Source organism: Thamnophis elegans, chromosome 2, assembly GCF_009769535.1.
Source record: "Thamnophis elegans isolate rThaEle1 chromosome 2, rThaEle1.pri, whole genome shotgun sequence".
Taxonomy (NCBI): Eukaryota; Metazoa; Chordata; class Lepidosauria; order Squamata; family Colubridae; genus Thamnophis; species Thamnophis elegans.
Genome location: NC_045542.1, coordinates 173650338 through 173667459, shown reverse-complemented (window position 1 = coordinate 173667459; position 17122 = coordinate 173650338). Strand labels below are relative to the sequence as shown.

The 17122-nt window shown below is 39.1% G+C and overlaps 1 pseudogene; it reads right to left on the bottom strand.

Moving 5' to 3' along the window:
* LOC116502609 overlaps nt 1-17122 on the bottom strand; it is a 46297-nt pseudogene that overhangs the window by 4236 nt on the left and 24939 nt on the right.

Genomic DNA, 17122 nt, shown 5'->3' with positions numbered 1-17122 from the left:
TCCTTTTTGCTGCTCTGATCTCCCTTATTAATACATTTCTGGCCTGATTGTGCAACATTCTATTGCCTTTTTTTAAAATAATTTTATTTATTTATTTCCAAAACAAACATATGTTGTAAAAAGTATATCAGCTGGTTACAAAAGGCTTTTGTGCATCTCTTCCACCGTCATCAAATATAATTCATATTAGTTCAAATGTCTTAACTCAAATATTTACTATATCAACATCATCATACCTCCACTTTTATTTGACTACAGTTATTTAAACCTCCTTCATCCTTAAATATACCAAGATTCAATTCATAACCACATGCTGGCATTTCATTTACTTATTTATATAATCCTCCATTAACACCAAGTCCTCATGTCCTGTTTTAGCTAAACATCCATAATATTTAATACCAAAGATTTCTAATCCTCCATGTATATAATTTATTATCATTATCCTTTCTTTATTTAATTATATCCTATATCATAGCATTTCCCCCCATTGGTTAAAATTTAACTGTATATAGTTTTGTTTTGTTTTTTATGATAATTATTATTGTTATTAATAATCTTTATATATAGTCCAAAAATATTTCTAACCTTCCCTTCTCATATCCAATTATTACTTATCATATCAACTCAACATTGTATACATTACTATCATTATCAATTTTTATTTAACTATACCTATTACCAATGGATTTAACTAAGTTTAGCTAATTTTGAATTATACTCTTCCATCTATCAACCTGTATCTCTCCAATAACAGAACAATCTTACATCTGCTGCCATTTGTGGGTCCAATTCTCCAAACATCTTTATGAACAAGTTCATACAAAGAAATCTTTGCACCTTCTTGTCTGTGGTGTCTCTCATATGATGTTGATGCCCTCTTTTTGTTTCCTTTATCAGCTTGTTTTTAATTCTCAGCAGTGGTATCAAATGTTTTGCAAATAGTATTTCATAAACCATAAATTCTTTGATATTTTCTTCTCCTCCTGTGCCGTGTTTTGAAGTAAATTTTCTCTCCATTTAACTCCTCTTCAAACATTCCATTTTTTCCTCCCTCAGAAGTAAACCAATTGTCACGAATATCAACAAGCTCAAATTCTTTATCTCCGTTTTCATTCTTATTTTGTATTTGGAAAACATCCTCAGTTTTTTCCTCATAATTTGTTGCCAAAAAGACCAAATAATCCAATTTTCTCTGAATTCTGTCCTCTGTATCACAGCGTCTTCAAAGCTGAGAGTATCGCTTGGAGAGCCGTTTGAAAAGACGCCATGTTTATACACAATTGTATTTTTTCTTAAGAGCTCTGAAGTATTTGCAAGTGAAAGCAGACTGAAAGCTGTACAATCTTATCAGATCTTAAGCCAAAACAACCAAGCAATAAAAGTGTCAAGATGTAAACAGTCAAATTGTAGTGAATTGGTTTACAGCCCTCTTGCAGAGAATCAGAAGAAATGTTGGAGTAATCTATCCATTTGAAAAGGTTTTACTTAGAATCAATCCATGTGAACAACATTTAAAGAGTAAGATAACCACTGTCTAAAACCATTAAAAAGATCAAAATCGTCGCTAGGTTCTTCTATTCTTTAATTTAAATTAGTTTTAGAATTTTTAGGCAGTCCGTTTTTCTTTAAACAATAAAAGGTTCTTACCAGCTGGAAACACTTTCTCTTTCAAGTCGCCCTGACTTTGACAGTCTTAAAAGACTGGAATTTTTACTACCAGATGAAGACTTTAAACCTGCTTTTCTCGGAGACTTGCGATATCTCCGAGATCAGCAAGATGTAATCTTCCTATTCACCATCTCTTCAGGATGATTTAGGTTCGTTAGAACCCCCAGCAATAAAAGTATCGAGTGCGATCTCAGAGCTTTGAGATTGCACATCGTCCCCTCACGGCATCCAGGCTCCGCCCCCTATCGCCTTTTTTAAGGGCTTCTTCTTTGGCACGATGTAGCTGCTTGAGTTTAGCTGTGAACCAAGGATTGCTGTTACCCTATATTTGCAGGTTTCTGGTAGGCACACGTAGGTCTTCATAATAACTAACATATGATGTTACAGTATCTCTGAGTTCATCCAAGTCTGCAGAGATGTCTTCAAAATCATTCCAATGAGTGCACTCAAGGCAAGCCTGTAGCTAAACCCAACTTATTAGCAAGTGAATGTAAATTAGCCAGAAAGAGTGAAGGAAGGAGTTTTTATTCCTCTTTTTCTTAGTCTATTCAAAATCTTTCTCGCTTATCCCTTCTCCACCCCCATCGGCTCCTCCTTTTCTTTTTGTTTATCTATTGTTCAGAGGAACTTACTTTCTCCTGCATTAGAATCTCTTCTGCATTTGTAAAGACTGGGCAACGGGGGTAGTCACAGAAAGCTTTCTTGATGCTTAATAGTTGGTGCCTTGAGTATGAGATCCAAAGTGAATCATAGAGAATAATAATAATTAATAGGAGACCATTTCACCAAGGCTGCCGAGTTAAGCCTTGGTGAAACGCTTAACTTGATGAGTTAAGACACCATGTAGAAGAGTTACTGACAACACAATCCTCTCACATGACCTCCAGAGGACACATAAAAGCACACCTCATTCTGTTCAGCCTCCATAGATAAGTTCAAATAGAAATGGAAAAATACAGAAAAATCTTAAAGGTGCCCTTGGCCAGGTTCTCCTTTGTGACGCTGCACAGGATCAGCACACAAGATGCAAAGAAGACTCCTCGGGCAGAAAAGATTCAAAGAAATGAAGTCTGAGGTAAATTTTACCTCAGAAGATGTTGGGGAAACCAGGGCCGGAATTCTTTCCCTTTAGTGGGAGAGAAAGGGGGATTCCTGTAAAGGAAGGAGCAAGGAAACCTTTCACATCAAAGCCTCCAAGCAATTAAGCTCTTTCCTTCCTAGGAGTACGGGAAGGCCAGATCCTTCTCCCTTCCAGGAGACAATATATGATTAGTGGTTTTTAAATAAAAAACTAGCTATAATCTGCCTTCTTGAATTCTCTGATTGGGGACTAGAAAACTCTTACCCAGAGAGACCACATTCCTATGATTTTCAAGCATGACTTCAGAATGGAGTACTTTTTGGTCAGGATGCAGTTGAGACCATTCCTCCTCAGAGAAATACACAGCCACCTCCTCGAAGGACACAAGACTCTCCTGAACATGGAAAAAAGAACAGAACAGGAGGATTTGCAAGATCTGTTCATCTTCAACAATGATTTAGACAAGGGAATAAAAGGGGAAATCATCACATTTGCAGACAAGACTAAATTGACAGGAATACCAACACTCCAGAAGATAAATTTGAGATAAAGAAGGATCAACAGCTTGAGCCCTATCTAACTAATGAAATTTAGTAGCGAGAAATGTAAGGTTTTACATTTTGGAAAGAAAAAATAATGCACAGGCATAGAACAGGTGATACCAAGCTCAGCAGTAGTAAGTGCAACAGAGATTTTGGAGTCCTAGGGGACAATCAGTTTTACTTCTTGTAAATTCATAGTTGGGGGAGGACCTAGCAGAACAGGTTAACCAGTGGTCTTTGAAAAACATTTCCTAAACAGAATGAGGGTAGAAAGGACAAACCATCATGTCACAGTAACATTCGACAGAGGAAGCTATGCTGATTGAGAGCAACCTGAACCTACTATTTTTCATTTACATTTTCATACACTCACATGCATACACCATACAATATTAAACAATAATTGCATCAAATCCTCTTGTCAACAATGCCCCAGAAAATGAAAGCCCAATATACCTCTTCCATTCCCCATACACCTCTTTCTTCCACCACCCTCCAACTTTCTATCTTCCCTCCGTTATCCCCCTCTACCCTACTTCCCCTCCCCCTCTACCACTCCTCTCTCCAGATCCGCTCCCCCCTTCCTTCTCGCCTTTCCCCCCACCCTCTCTCCCATCCCTCTCTACCCATCTTCCTTCTTTCCTACTCCTCCTCCCATTGGCGTATTTCTACTTTATGTTAATGTATTTGGCTTATCCTATTTTTAAAAAGAAAATTAAAGAGAAGCAGTATACATGTAGAGTCACATTACATTGAGATCTAACACATCGTGTCTAACCTAATATATATTCCTCCCTCCCTCCATCCTCCCCCCGACCCCCCACCTACTCCCCCCCCCCCGACTTCCCAGAACCCGTACACGGTATAGATTTTTAACAAACACAGTCTAAAATCTATTGAGAAAAAAGAAATAAAAAAAATTAATAACATCTCTACATTGATCTTAGCTTCTTCTTGCTAAACTAACTTTAAACAATTTAAATCATTCCTGATCTTAAGCATAGGCTATCTGGAATTTCTTAGTCTCATATTTATTTTGTATATAGTCAATCCATTTTTTCCAGTCTCGTTTATATCTCTCATTTGAGTGATCTTTAAGATATGCCGATATTTTAGCCATCTCAGCTAAATTTGTAACTTTTAATGTCCATTCTTGAGTTATAGGCAGGTCTTCCTTCTTCCAGTATTGCGCCACCAACAGTCTTGCTGCCGTTATTAAGTGCAGAGTCAAGTTAGTCTCTACCGCTGTAAAGTCAGTACTTATACCTAGCAAAAATAACTGAGGAGTAAACTTTATCCTTCTTTTAAAGATATTTTGCATAATCCACCACATTTTTATCCAAAATGCCTTAACCTTTTGGCAGGTCCACCATATATGGAAATATGTAGCATCGAGAGAACCACATCTCCAACATTTGGGTTGTAAATTCGGATACATAGAAGCCAGCTTTTTAGGATCTAAATGCCATCTATAGAACATCTTGTAAAACTTTTCTCTCAGGTTTTGAGCTTGTGTAAATTTCACATTTCTTACCCAAACTTTTTCCCATGTATCCAACATTATTGGTTCTTCAATATTTTGAGCCCACTTTACCATACAATCTTTAACTAACTCTGTTTCCGAATCTATCTGTATTAATACATTATATATCCTCTTTATATGCATTAAACTTTGATCTCTTATTTGTTTAAATAAGTTGTCCTCAACTTGGACAAAAAACCAATTTTTTGATCTATTCTCCACCTGGCCTGTAATTGCCCATACTGGAACCATGTTTGAACTGCCTTCTCCTCTTTTAGTACCTCTAAGGATTTTAATTGTAGTGCCCCTCCTTTCAAAATAAGAAGCTGTCTATAAGTAATTCTATCCTGTTTTTGTGCTATATTTATATTTTCAATTGCATGTCTAGGAATTGCCCACGTAGGTATCTTATCATTTAATTTATGTTGATATTTTTTCCAGACCCGCAGTAAAGCATTTCTTAAAATATGACTTTTAAAGTTTTTGTCCAGGTTTTTTTTTTGAATAACAGGTAAGCATGCCAACCATATACCAGATCATATCCCTCAAGGTTCAGTATCCTATCATTAGATAAATTGATCCAATCACTAATTACAGACAATACCACTGCATCATAATATAGTTTTAAATTGGGTAGTTTCAAGCCTCCCCTCTCGTGTATATCTTGCATTATTTTCAGCTTTACTCTCGGCTTCTTTCCTGCCCATACAAATTTATTGATACCCTTCTGCCATTCTAAAAGATTGGTCACCTTAATCATGAGCCAGTAATATTCTACAGAGGAAACTGTATTGAAAGCAACTTGAACCTACTATTATGCTTTCTATGTTGCTCAGGAACACAAAAATAATCCAGTCCAAACAAGGAAGAGAAATAGAAGGAGAGAGCACTCTGCAAACCTGCTTTGCTTCCTGAAGCATAGGGAGAATACAAAACTAACAATTTTTGCCTTTCTTACTTGATTTGGAGGTTCAACCACTGTTTGAGCTCCATTATAAATTCCCGAAAACTTCACTCCTTCTTTCTCTGTAAGGAATAATTTCAAAATGCATAATTAACAAAATAAGATATTTTCTATAGAAGACAAGAGATAGTGAAGGTAAGACAGGTGGGTAATCTGAAAATCCTTCAATTACCTCCTGAGGTGTCCCGACTTGGATCTTCCCAAGGGATCCTCCTGAGAAATGGCTCCTGAGGGGGATTGGATGGATTCTTCTTTCCCTCAGGGTCTCTGATGTCCACATTGCAGCACTTCAAATTGGAGGAAGGAAAAAAGAAGAATTAATATACATCACACAAAATAAAGTGAATTCTTATATTCAGAATTCAATCTCAAAGACCCCGGAATCCATCAGTGAGGTTGAGTGAGAACACAATGGAACAATGTCCTACAGGAACATCACCTATTATGAATGCCAGAGAAGTTTGGGAAGGAGGGGTGAAGAATTCAAACACATTTTCTATTCTTTTGAGCTCCCTAAGAGTAAAGTGTCTCACCTGCAACTCAGCCTGCTCTTTCTTCTCCTCTGCCTGGCTTAGGAGGAAGCCCTCTGCCAGGGCCACCGCCTGAGAGCTGGTCTCTGCTCCACACTCCCGCACCCAGCCCTCCATCTCTGGGGGAAGGATAGCCAGGAGCTGCTCCAGAACCACCAGGTCCAGCATCTGGGCTTTGGTGTGCTTTTCTGGTCTCAGCCATCGCCTGCAAAAGTAGTGGAGTCGGCTGCAAAGTCCTCGGGGACCTTCAGCCTCCTGGTATTGGAGGCTCCTGAAGTTCCAGGCTTCAGTGTTTGACCGCATGGTGGTTTCCTCCATCATGCATGCAATGCGGGACTGAGCCCGGAGGAGGGCTGGGCACGTGTCTCTCTTTCCCCACGGCCTCTCTTTGCATGGGAAGAGTCCCCACACAACATCAGGTCTCGATGCCTCCCTTGCAAATCTCTCCTGCAGCCTCTTCAGCGCCTGCGGACCTCCAAGGGTTAAGGAGAGCGAGTGTTACGTTCTAGAGAGGGAAGGCTCAGGGATGTCCCTCCTTTTGCAGCCTCCTCTGGAAAGCCAGCCGAAACCTTCGCCCTCTAGTGGCCCAAAGGGGAAGCGCCTGTTCCTTTCTCACGCCCGAGGGTCCCTCCTGGTGCAATCTGAATAATCTGAATCGGAATAGAGCAGGAAGAGTAGAAAGGGAGATTTTTCAATGGGGAAAAGCAGGAAGGAGGCTGTAATGTCTCCTTCTTTTCTTAAATGCTGAAGCTCATCTGAATTTGCTTAAAGGACTCCCATTCCCATGGAGCTAGATTCTATTCTACAATTGGAATTCTAGAATAGAATAGGGCCGGGAGGGAGATCTTCCAGTCCAGCCTGCTGCTGAAGCATTTCAGATAAGTTGCTATCCCACCTCTTCTTAAAAACTTCCAGTGCTGAAGGTTTCTTTTTCCACTGATTAATTGTCCTCACAGGCAGGAAGGTTCTCCTTAATTTCAGGTTGCTCATCTCTTTGATTAGTTTCCATCCATTGTTTCTGGAAAGAGTGGGAAAGAGGAAGGGGAAAGGGGGGTGGAGGGGAGCGTTGAAAGGAGGTGATGAATGGAGGGGAGAAAAGGGGAAATATAAAGAGAGAGAAAGAGGGAAAGGAAGAGGAACGGAAGGGAAAAGAAGGTTTGGGTGCAAGAGTGAGGCTGCTGGTAAAAGCAGATGGAGCTGCTCCTAACAAGTCAAGAGAAGGTACCAGGTGGTCTCTCTGGGGCCTCTCCCAATGGGGAAACTGTCAGAGGGTTGGAAACAATGCATTGCCCCTTGATGAGGTGGGCAGGGGGCTTTTACTCCCGCAATTCTTCCCCACCTGCAAAAACACATATAGCAATAGCAATAGCAGTAGACTTATATACCACTTCATAGGGCTTTCAGCCCTCTCTAAGCGGTTTACAGAGAGTCAGCATATTGCCCCCAACAATCCGGGTCCTCATTTTACCCACCTCGGAAGGATGGAAGGCTGAGTCAACCCTGAGCCGGTGAGATTTGAACCGCTGAACTGCTGATCTAGCAGTAGCCTGCAGTGCTGCATTTAACCACTGCGCCACCTTGGCTCCTATATCTTCACAATGACCTCAAAATGGAAAGTGTGATCGGCTCTGCTGCTGCCTTGTGTTGGAAGGGAAGGCAGAGGGCATCTGGTCAAAGCCAAAACAGAAAATAGAGAATGTAAATATAATGGCGATATAAATAATTAATACTATGTTAAGTACTACTCTTGTTATATCATTGGAGAAGTTGAAATCAATAGGAAGGCAATGCAGAATGGAGAACTATAAAGGCTAAACATGAAAGCCAATACAGAAGGCTATATAATTTACCTTACATTGTTATGTTTTTTATGTATGTTTTGTTTTTTGTTTTTTTATTGTTGTGTTTTTCTTTCTGCTTTTAAAGATTAAAATGTTTAATAAAAACTATTTTTAAAAAAGATAGCATTAGATCATCAGTAAACAGAGAAAAAGGGGAAAAAAAGCAAATAAAAAGAGCTGAAGACTCCACTGGGATGTAAAGACTCGTCCACCATGGACACAAATATAGATTTGCTACATTGGCGATTTAAATAGAGGGAAAAGTGGTTAAAATCAATCTCTATCTATTTCTTTATTTTCCAGTTTGACTCAGAACCTTTAATGAGCAATATTTTAAAAACAATATTTGAAATCAGCCATGTCCAATGAGTGGTGTAAAGCTGGTCACGCCCACCCAGATGACCACACCCAATCCTAACCTTACCCCCCCCCCCCCAAATTGAAGCTGCAATAAACAAACTTAAGAAAAAGATTTTCATTCTTCACGTACAAGTAGCATTGCTCATCTTCAAATGATAGTACCTTCAACATAAATAAAACATCATGTGCTAATTGTTCAAGGTTCATTGTTCAGTTTAACACTTGTGAGGGTCTGGGCACATTTCTTTTAACCTTCCCTACATAATTACACATACAGGAAATACAAGAGTTAACCAATAAAGTGTATAGGCATTCTCACACAAATATGTTTATGAGGCAGCCCAACCAGTCACTACCAGACTGCTGCCCCTGAGCACTCAGCCCCCTCCCTCAAACCTCATCCTCCAATGAGCCTGCTCCCCACCCTTCTAAAATATTGGTAAGTTAATTGTCCTCACTGTAAGGAAGATTCTTGTTAATTCCAGGTTGTTACTCTCCTTGATTAGTTCACATCCATTTTTTCTTATCCTGCCCTCTGCTGCTTTGGAACATAAACTGACCCCCCTCCTCTTTGTGGCATCCTCTGAAATGCTGATATACTGTTATCGTGTCATTCCTAATCCTTCTTCTCTGTAGACTAGCCAAATCCAAATCCTGCAACTGTTCTTCATATGTTTTAATCTTCAAGCTTTTAATTATCTTAGCTTTTCTTCTTTGGCCTTTCTCCAAAGGCTCAACTTCTTTTTTGTAATGTGATGACCAAAACTGGATGCAGCATTTCAGGTGTAGCCTTACTGATGCTTTGTAAAGGGGTACTAGTATACTTGACGTGATTTTGATTCTATGCCTCCATTTCCAATAAGGATTGTATTAGGCTTTTTTGGCTGCCGCGGCACATAGGTGACTTATGCTTAAGTAATCATTTGGACTCCAAGGTCTCTCTCATTGTTACTGTTTCTGAACCAGGTTTCATGTAATCTGTTTTTTCTGCCCATGTGTAAAATCTTACTTTTTTCCACATTAAATTTCATTTTGTTGGATTCAATCTTGTTTCATTTGGATCAGAAAGGCACAATGTGTCCACACCCACCGTATTTTTCAGACTATAAGACGCACTTTCCCCTGCCCCCCCAAAAAGTTGGTGAAAATGTCTTTGGGTCTTAAAGAGTGAATGTTGCCGAAATCCCGCTTACCAAATGTAGGGTTATTACAATGCTCTCATCTGGATGGTTCTTGCAACTGCGGTTACACGTGATAGCAAACTTCAGCAATTCTTTGCTTGCAGTGTTCCCAGGCATGTGCAAGGACACAGGATGAAACAATGTATAACCTGAAACATTTGCTGCTTTGAATAGCAGTAGACTTATATACCGCTTCATAGGCCTTTCAGGCCTCTCTAAGCGGTTTACAGAGAGTCAGCATATTGCTCCCAACAATGTGGGTCCTCATTTTACCCACCTCGGAAGGATGGAAGGCTGAGTCAACCCTGAGCTGGTGAGATTTGAACCGCTGACCTGCTGATCTAGCAGCAGCCTGCAGTGCTGCATTTAACCACTGCGCCACCTTGGCTCTTGTATAACATTTGATTCTTTCATTGTGTGTGAAAACATGTACATTCTCATGAATACCAATGATGTAATTACTAACCAATTACTAACCAACTACTGTACTTTGGAGATTTGTTAACCAATAATGGAATAACACATAAAGTAGGTGAGAACTGAGAAACTATAAAAATCCGGGGACTTCCTGTGGGAGGAGCCTGTCGCCGAGGAGCTCAACGGAGCCCCTCTTAGAGTTCTGGTCTGTATATCTAATTAAGATCAATAGATATCATCCCTTTCTGGCAGAAAGGGACAGGCAGAAGCTCAGGTGTTAGGATTTATTCGTAGTTCACAGCCCTTTTCCTTTTTTTTTGGGCTGCGAACAGAGAATAGATCCAGCGTAACTGAGCTCTTATCTCCAGCCAGTTCTTCGCAGCTGCCTTTTTGCAGCCCTAGACAGCCGACTCCCACACTCAGGACAATGATAAATTGTTTTTAAGATAATACGAGCGGGTCTCACTTCTGTGATGTGTGTTTTTTTTTTTAACTATCTAAACACCAGCCTTGTTCTTCCTTTGAACTTCTCTGCGCAATTGGGATACAAAATGGCGTTTTTACTGTGTTGGTGATTGATGACGTAATTAACTGGCTTTATTTCCCCGGAGACCGCTACTCATTAATGAGCAAAATCTACAAATAATTTATGGAGAACTGACCAGCTGAAGACACTGTTTATCTGTCTATTCTCAGATTTTATCTATAATGTCTCCCAGGTCTAAACAGGCAAAAAAATCCTCCCCCCTCGTGCTTAAAGAACTTGTTACCAAATCGCTGCCTTTGTCTCCTACGCCATCTACTGGAGATTCTTTGACACAGGAGCTTCTCTTTCAAATAATTAATGACTTTAGAAAAGAAATTAAAGAATTTGTGTTGGATTTATGCGATAAAATACAGACCAAAATTGCCCAGATGAATGCGAATATGTTTGAAGTCACGTCTACTTTAACAGATTATATTGAAGAAATGGAGACGAAATTGGAAACTTTGGAGGGGGCTAATTTTAATTTGACTTCTAATATCCAAGCATTACAACAAGAGATTACAGATACTCAAACACAACTTACAATGGTAAATTATAACAGAAAGGCGTCTGCAATAAGAGTTAGAGGACTGCCCGAAAAGAAAGGAGAGAACTTGAAACAGACGTTTGTAGAAGCTTTCAGCCAAGCGGTGGGAGGTCCGGGACTCAATTTTGATTGGAATATTCGAAAAATCTATCGCCAGAATTCGCGTGTAGCAGAGCAACGACAGCTTCCAAGAGACATAATTATATACTTTTTCACAAGAGAATCCAGAAATGCGATTACTCAAAAATTTTACAATAACAGGCTCCGAATCGATGGCCATGATTTGTTTGTCTTTAAAGAGATCCCGCTCCAGATGCTGCAAGCAAGGAGAGGTTATACTTTTTTAACCCAAGAACTTAGAAATCGTCAAATAAAGTATAAATGGGAAGCTCCAGTTGGAATCACAGTTACATTTGAAAATCAAAGATTTCGTATTAATTCTGTTTCGGAAGCTCGGGACTTTTATTATAAAACTCTGAAGGCGGGGCTTCTTGACTCACTTGGAAACGCGGAAGGACAAGGTGAAGGAAAGATAAGCAGCAAGTCACTTGGTTACAAGAAGGAGGGAGTTGTTCTCCCCCTACTGGAGAGGCAGAAGAGCGGAAACTGAGGATTCAGTCATATTTTCAAAGCAGCGGGACACGTGGTTATAAGGCAGAGGGTTGCCTTTTCTTTCCGGAAGGGCAGAAGAGTAAAGAATATAGACCCAGCGACGTCTTTAAAATACTTTCTAAGCTTTTGGACTGATTAAAACTTTAGGATTTCTGTTTGGTATGAAATGGTAAAGCTGTGTACTGATGAGGAATGGAAAGAAGCATTGCTTATTCTAGACAGATATTATACGGGACTTTTACAAGACTTATTTGAATTTCAATCCAAACTGCGCATGAAGTGTTTTCTGTGAGGAAAGCGGGGACTAAGATTTATTTGAATTGCGGTTTGGGATGAATGGAGTTGGGAAGAGTGGGGCAGAAAGGAAGGTGGAGCGGGATATTGATGAAGGGATCTTGGGATTGAACGAACTGGTATGGATTTTGGGCACACATTTTACGAATTTACATGTTTGAAGTATAACATAAAAAGCTCAGGATTTTAAAGTGAAGAGATCCTAATCTTATGCAATTTGGGCTTGGGAGGAATGGAGACGTGAAACGAAGGATAGGAAGATGAGTAGCGAAAGTATGAAGATAAATTGATTTTTGTATAAACTAATATTTGAATATAAGGTTAAGAAAGGCTATCTGGAGAGTCTACAGGAAGATGGGGGTAAATATCAAAGAAGTAAGGGACGAGGACAAAATATAAATGGAATGATTCACACTGTTTAAATTTTAAGAATGATGGGAGGCTGAGCATAATGCAAAAGATTTTTCAATTTTTTTTTTTATTTACTTTTTTGTTTTTCTTTTTTTTCTTTTTCGGAGTGTTCTTTTTATTTTATTTTCATTATTATTGTTAATAAGATAATTTGAAGGTGAATGGTACTGAACTGTGCCGGGTGTGTGACCTGGGAAGTCGGAGGGGGTTAGGGAGGGGGGTTCATTGGGGTGGGGGTGGGGGGGTGGAGATATAGTTTCAATATATAGAATAAGAAGAATACACTTGTATACTGTTGTTCCTTATCTTTTCTTTTTATTTTTCTCTTTTTTTTCTTATTGCTTTTTTCCTTTCTTTTTTCTTTTTGGCGTAAGGAATAGAGAAATGCACCATAGTGAGAAGTAGAGGAAAGGAAGAGGGAGAAGTAAGGAGGGAGGAAGAGGGGAATGTAAGGAGGATGAGAGGGGAAGGAGGGTGAGGAAGGCGAGAAAGGAAGATAGGAGGGGAAAGGGAAGTAGGAGGGGTGATCGTTGGAGGGAGAAAGGAAAGTTGGAGGGGGAGAAGAAGGGGTGTATGAAAGTGATAGGTTGGGTTTATGAGTTGTGTTTAGGTTGGGGTTTTTTTTTTCTTACTATTATATTATTATTATTGCAAATATCCCGTATATAAGTGAATGTACAAAATTGAAAATGAAAATGAATAAAACATTTAATATGCAGAAACTATAAAAATCCTGTCTGATGCTCAATAAAGTTGCTGTTGATTCTGCTGTTGATTCTGATGCTGATCAATAAACTGCTGTTGATTATGCTATCCTTGGATTGATTTACTTTCACTCATCTTCAGCCTTCGGGAACAAATACTACAACCCACCAGCCGCCACCCTTCGGCTTCTGCCTCCCAGCAATTTACCTCCTTGCAGCAAATAGCAAATAGCCTGGTCAGCTTCAGCACAGCCCGATTTAACAGGTGCAGCTGATTGGAGGTTGGATCTACCTTCCAGATTACCTCCAATCAGCTGTTCCAGGCTGCGGGGATAGCCTCCACCCATCAATGCTACCACCTATTGCCGCCTTCACACACCCCATTTTAGTCTCCGCATGTCGCATTTTTGGTGTTCGCATACCCCATTTCTGGCCTCTGCATGCTTCATTTCCCGCCTGTTGCAGGCAGCAGGGATTGCCACCACCTGGAATACGCCAAAAATTGAGCCTGCGGAGGCAGTGATAGGTGGCAGTGCCTGCGAAACCCGCAGCCTGGAACAGCTTATCAGAGATATTCTGGGAGGGAGATCCAACCACCAATCAGCTGCTCCTGTTAAATCAGGCTGTGCTGAAGCTGACTGGACTGTATGGTGTTTGCTGCAAGGTGATAGATTGTTGGGAGTGAGAGGCACATTTTTTCCTTTGTCTTCCTCCCCAAAAGTTGGGGGCGTCTTATACTTTGGAGCGTCTTACAGTCCCAAAAATATAGTAAAAATATATAAAATCATGGTGGGGCAGTGGTTAGAATTCAGTACTACAAGCTAATTGGCCACAACTAGGAGCTGGATCCTGAATAGCTCACGGTTGATTCAGCCTTCCAGCCTTCTGAGGTCAGTAAATTGGGGACAATATGCTAACTTTCTAAACTGCTCAGAGAGTGTTATGAAGCATTGTGGAGTGGTAGATAACCCTAAGACAAATTGGTTTTTTTTAAAGTTTTATTGTTTTAATTAAACAAAAACGCAAAAGAATCATGTTTCACTACATCTTGTAGAAAGCATGTCGATTGGTTACAAATACCTTTCATGCGTTTCTTCCACAATCATTACATATACTTCTTTCAAATTGAATTGTACATTTTAAATCAAAGAATTTTTTAATGTATTTTACTATCACTGTACCACAATTCTCATTTAATTACAATTATTTAAATGTGCTTTTATCTAAAATCATTTGTATTTAAAGACACAACCACCTACTGGCATTCATTCGCAATTTCAATAAACCTCCAATAACATTATATCTTTATAACATATTCTGAAACAAAATCAATTAGTATGATATTTAAGCATTCCCCCACTTTCCCCCCAACTCACAATTTAAAGCTTATATTCAATTTGCTTTTACTAGTACAACACACACATATATCATTAAACATTATCCATTAACATTTCCTTGTTATTATTTACTATTTATATCACCTGTCCTTTCATCAGGCCCAAAAGAAATTCTACCTTTATAGCAAGCTCTAAACAAGAATTTATTAATAAAATGTATAGGTTTTTTTCCCAAGTCCCAAATTACAATTTATATCCAAGTTATTTTTACTAATTAAGGTTATCATTTCATTATTATTATTGTAGTTAATTATATGTTAACAAAATGAACATTTAATAAGAATCTAAAACAATCTAGAAAATGCTAACATTCCTACTTATTAATCACCAAAAATATCCATTAACATTTTCTTGTTATTATTGTGATTAACGAAAAAATTATTTACTATTTATATCACATCTCCTCTCTTCAGACCCAAATTAATTATACCTTTATAACAAGATATAAACAAAAATTTATTAATAAAATGTATAGGTCTTTTCACCAGGTCCCAATTTAAAATTTATAGCTAGGTTACTTATACTAATTAAGGCTATCATTTCATTATTACTGTTGTAGTTAATTATATGTTAACAAATAAACATTCAATGATAATCTAAAATAGTCTACAAAATACTGAAATCCCCACTTATTAATCACCAAAAATTAGCTAACTTTTTATCGTGAACTTTGATTATCAACCTGTATCTTTCAAGTACAAAACAGTTTTATCTCACTTGCCAGTTGTTGTATCAATTCTCTTTTCAGCTCCTTTATCGTTTTTATAAACTTCTCTCCGCACTTTACTGCTTAAAAGATCTCTCAAATAGTCTCGTTGCCCTTGAATTATTAACATTAGCTTGTCTTTGGTTGTCAAACTTATTTCTGAATAGGTTTCTTTTCCTAACTCAAGCATTATCACCCTTTTTCCCCTCCTGTATCTTGAAATCTGGGATAAAGCTCCAAGTTGTCAAGTTCACTTTTCCATCTTCCCTTCTTTCCGCTTTCACCCATATTTGCTCCATTAATAAGCTCATCTATTGTCTTGTCTTTATCTTCTATATTTTCATTCACTTCTTTAATTTTTGGGGCTGATGATGGGGTTCATCATCTTTTGCTGTGATAAACAATAGTTTCTTTGGGCAATCTTTCTCAGAGTAAAAAAAAAACCTCACCCGATGGACTCACTTTCACTTCCTTCCTTCAGGAGCCATCTCCGACTTCATCAGCCTGGGGGCTGCCCGTTTGTCGCCAGATTGAAGGGCTTCCCTTGGGTCAATCAGGGACTTTGCGGTGTCCCTGAGACCAGCAAGACTTTGCCTTCCTGATCACCGTCTCTCCGGGAAGGTTTAGGTCGTGCTGGACCGTTCAGTGGCAAAAGTGTCAATGGCGGTCTCAGACAATCGAGATGACACGTTGTGTTGTCGCGACATTGGCTCCTCCTACCCTAAGTGGAATTGTTATTGCTATATAGTTTCTCTCGAACATGGATCTTTTTGTGAGAAGTAAGATAACCTTTCAGAGTGAAGCTCTTTCCACATTGCATGCATTTATATGGCTTCTCTCCTGTGTGGATCATCTTATGGGAAATAAGACTATGATTTCGAGAAAAGGTCTTTCCACACTCGATGCATTTAAACAGTTTCTCCCTTCTGTGCATCTTTTTGTGGGTAGTAAGTCTACTGCTAAGAGCAAAGGTCTTTCCACACGTCATGCATTTATATGGCTTTTCTCCTGTGTGGATCATCTTATGGTGAAGAAGATGACTATTTCGAGCAAAGGTTTTTCCACATTCCATGCATTTATATGGCTTTTCCCCTGTGTGGATCATCTTATGGCGAAGAAGACCTCCATTTTGAGCAAAAGTCTTTCCACACTCCATGCATTTATATGGCTTTTCCCCGGTGTGGATCATCTTATGGCGAAGAAGATTACTATTTCGAACAAAGGTCTTTCCACACTCTGTGCATTTAAACGGTTTCTCCCCTGTGTGTATCTTTTTGTGGGTAGCAAGTCTATTGCTCAGAGCAAAGGTCTTTCCACACTCCATGCATTTAAATGGCTTTTCCCCTGTGTGGATGAGCTTATGGCAAAGAAGATGACTATTTTGAGCAAAGGTCTTTCCACACTCCATGCATTTATATGGCTTTTCCCCTGTGTGGATCAGCTTATGGCGAAGAAGGTCACATTTTCGAACAAAAGTCTTTCCACACTCCATGCATTTATATGGCTTTTCCCCCGTGTGGATCATCTTATGGCGAAGAAGACCTCCATTTTGAGAAAACGTCTTTCCACACACCATGCATTCTTTTGTGTGAATCACTTTTTGAGATGGACAGAAGTTATTTCCAAGAGAAAGAATGAATGTCCCATTGCAATTTTCTCTGTTGTATGTTCTTATAGCATCTTCTCTTTTGTTTTGGGTTAAATAGTGTCCGTTTACATGTAATTTAGCTTTAATTAGCTTCACACTTTTCCCAATATATTTTTTCCTTATTTTCTCTTGTTGGGCAAGAAAGTCATGCATCAGAGCATCAGTGGA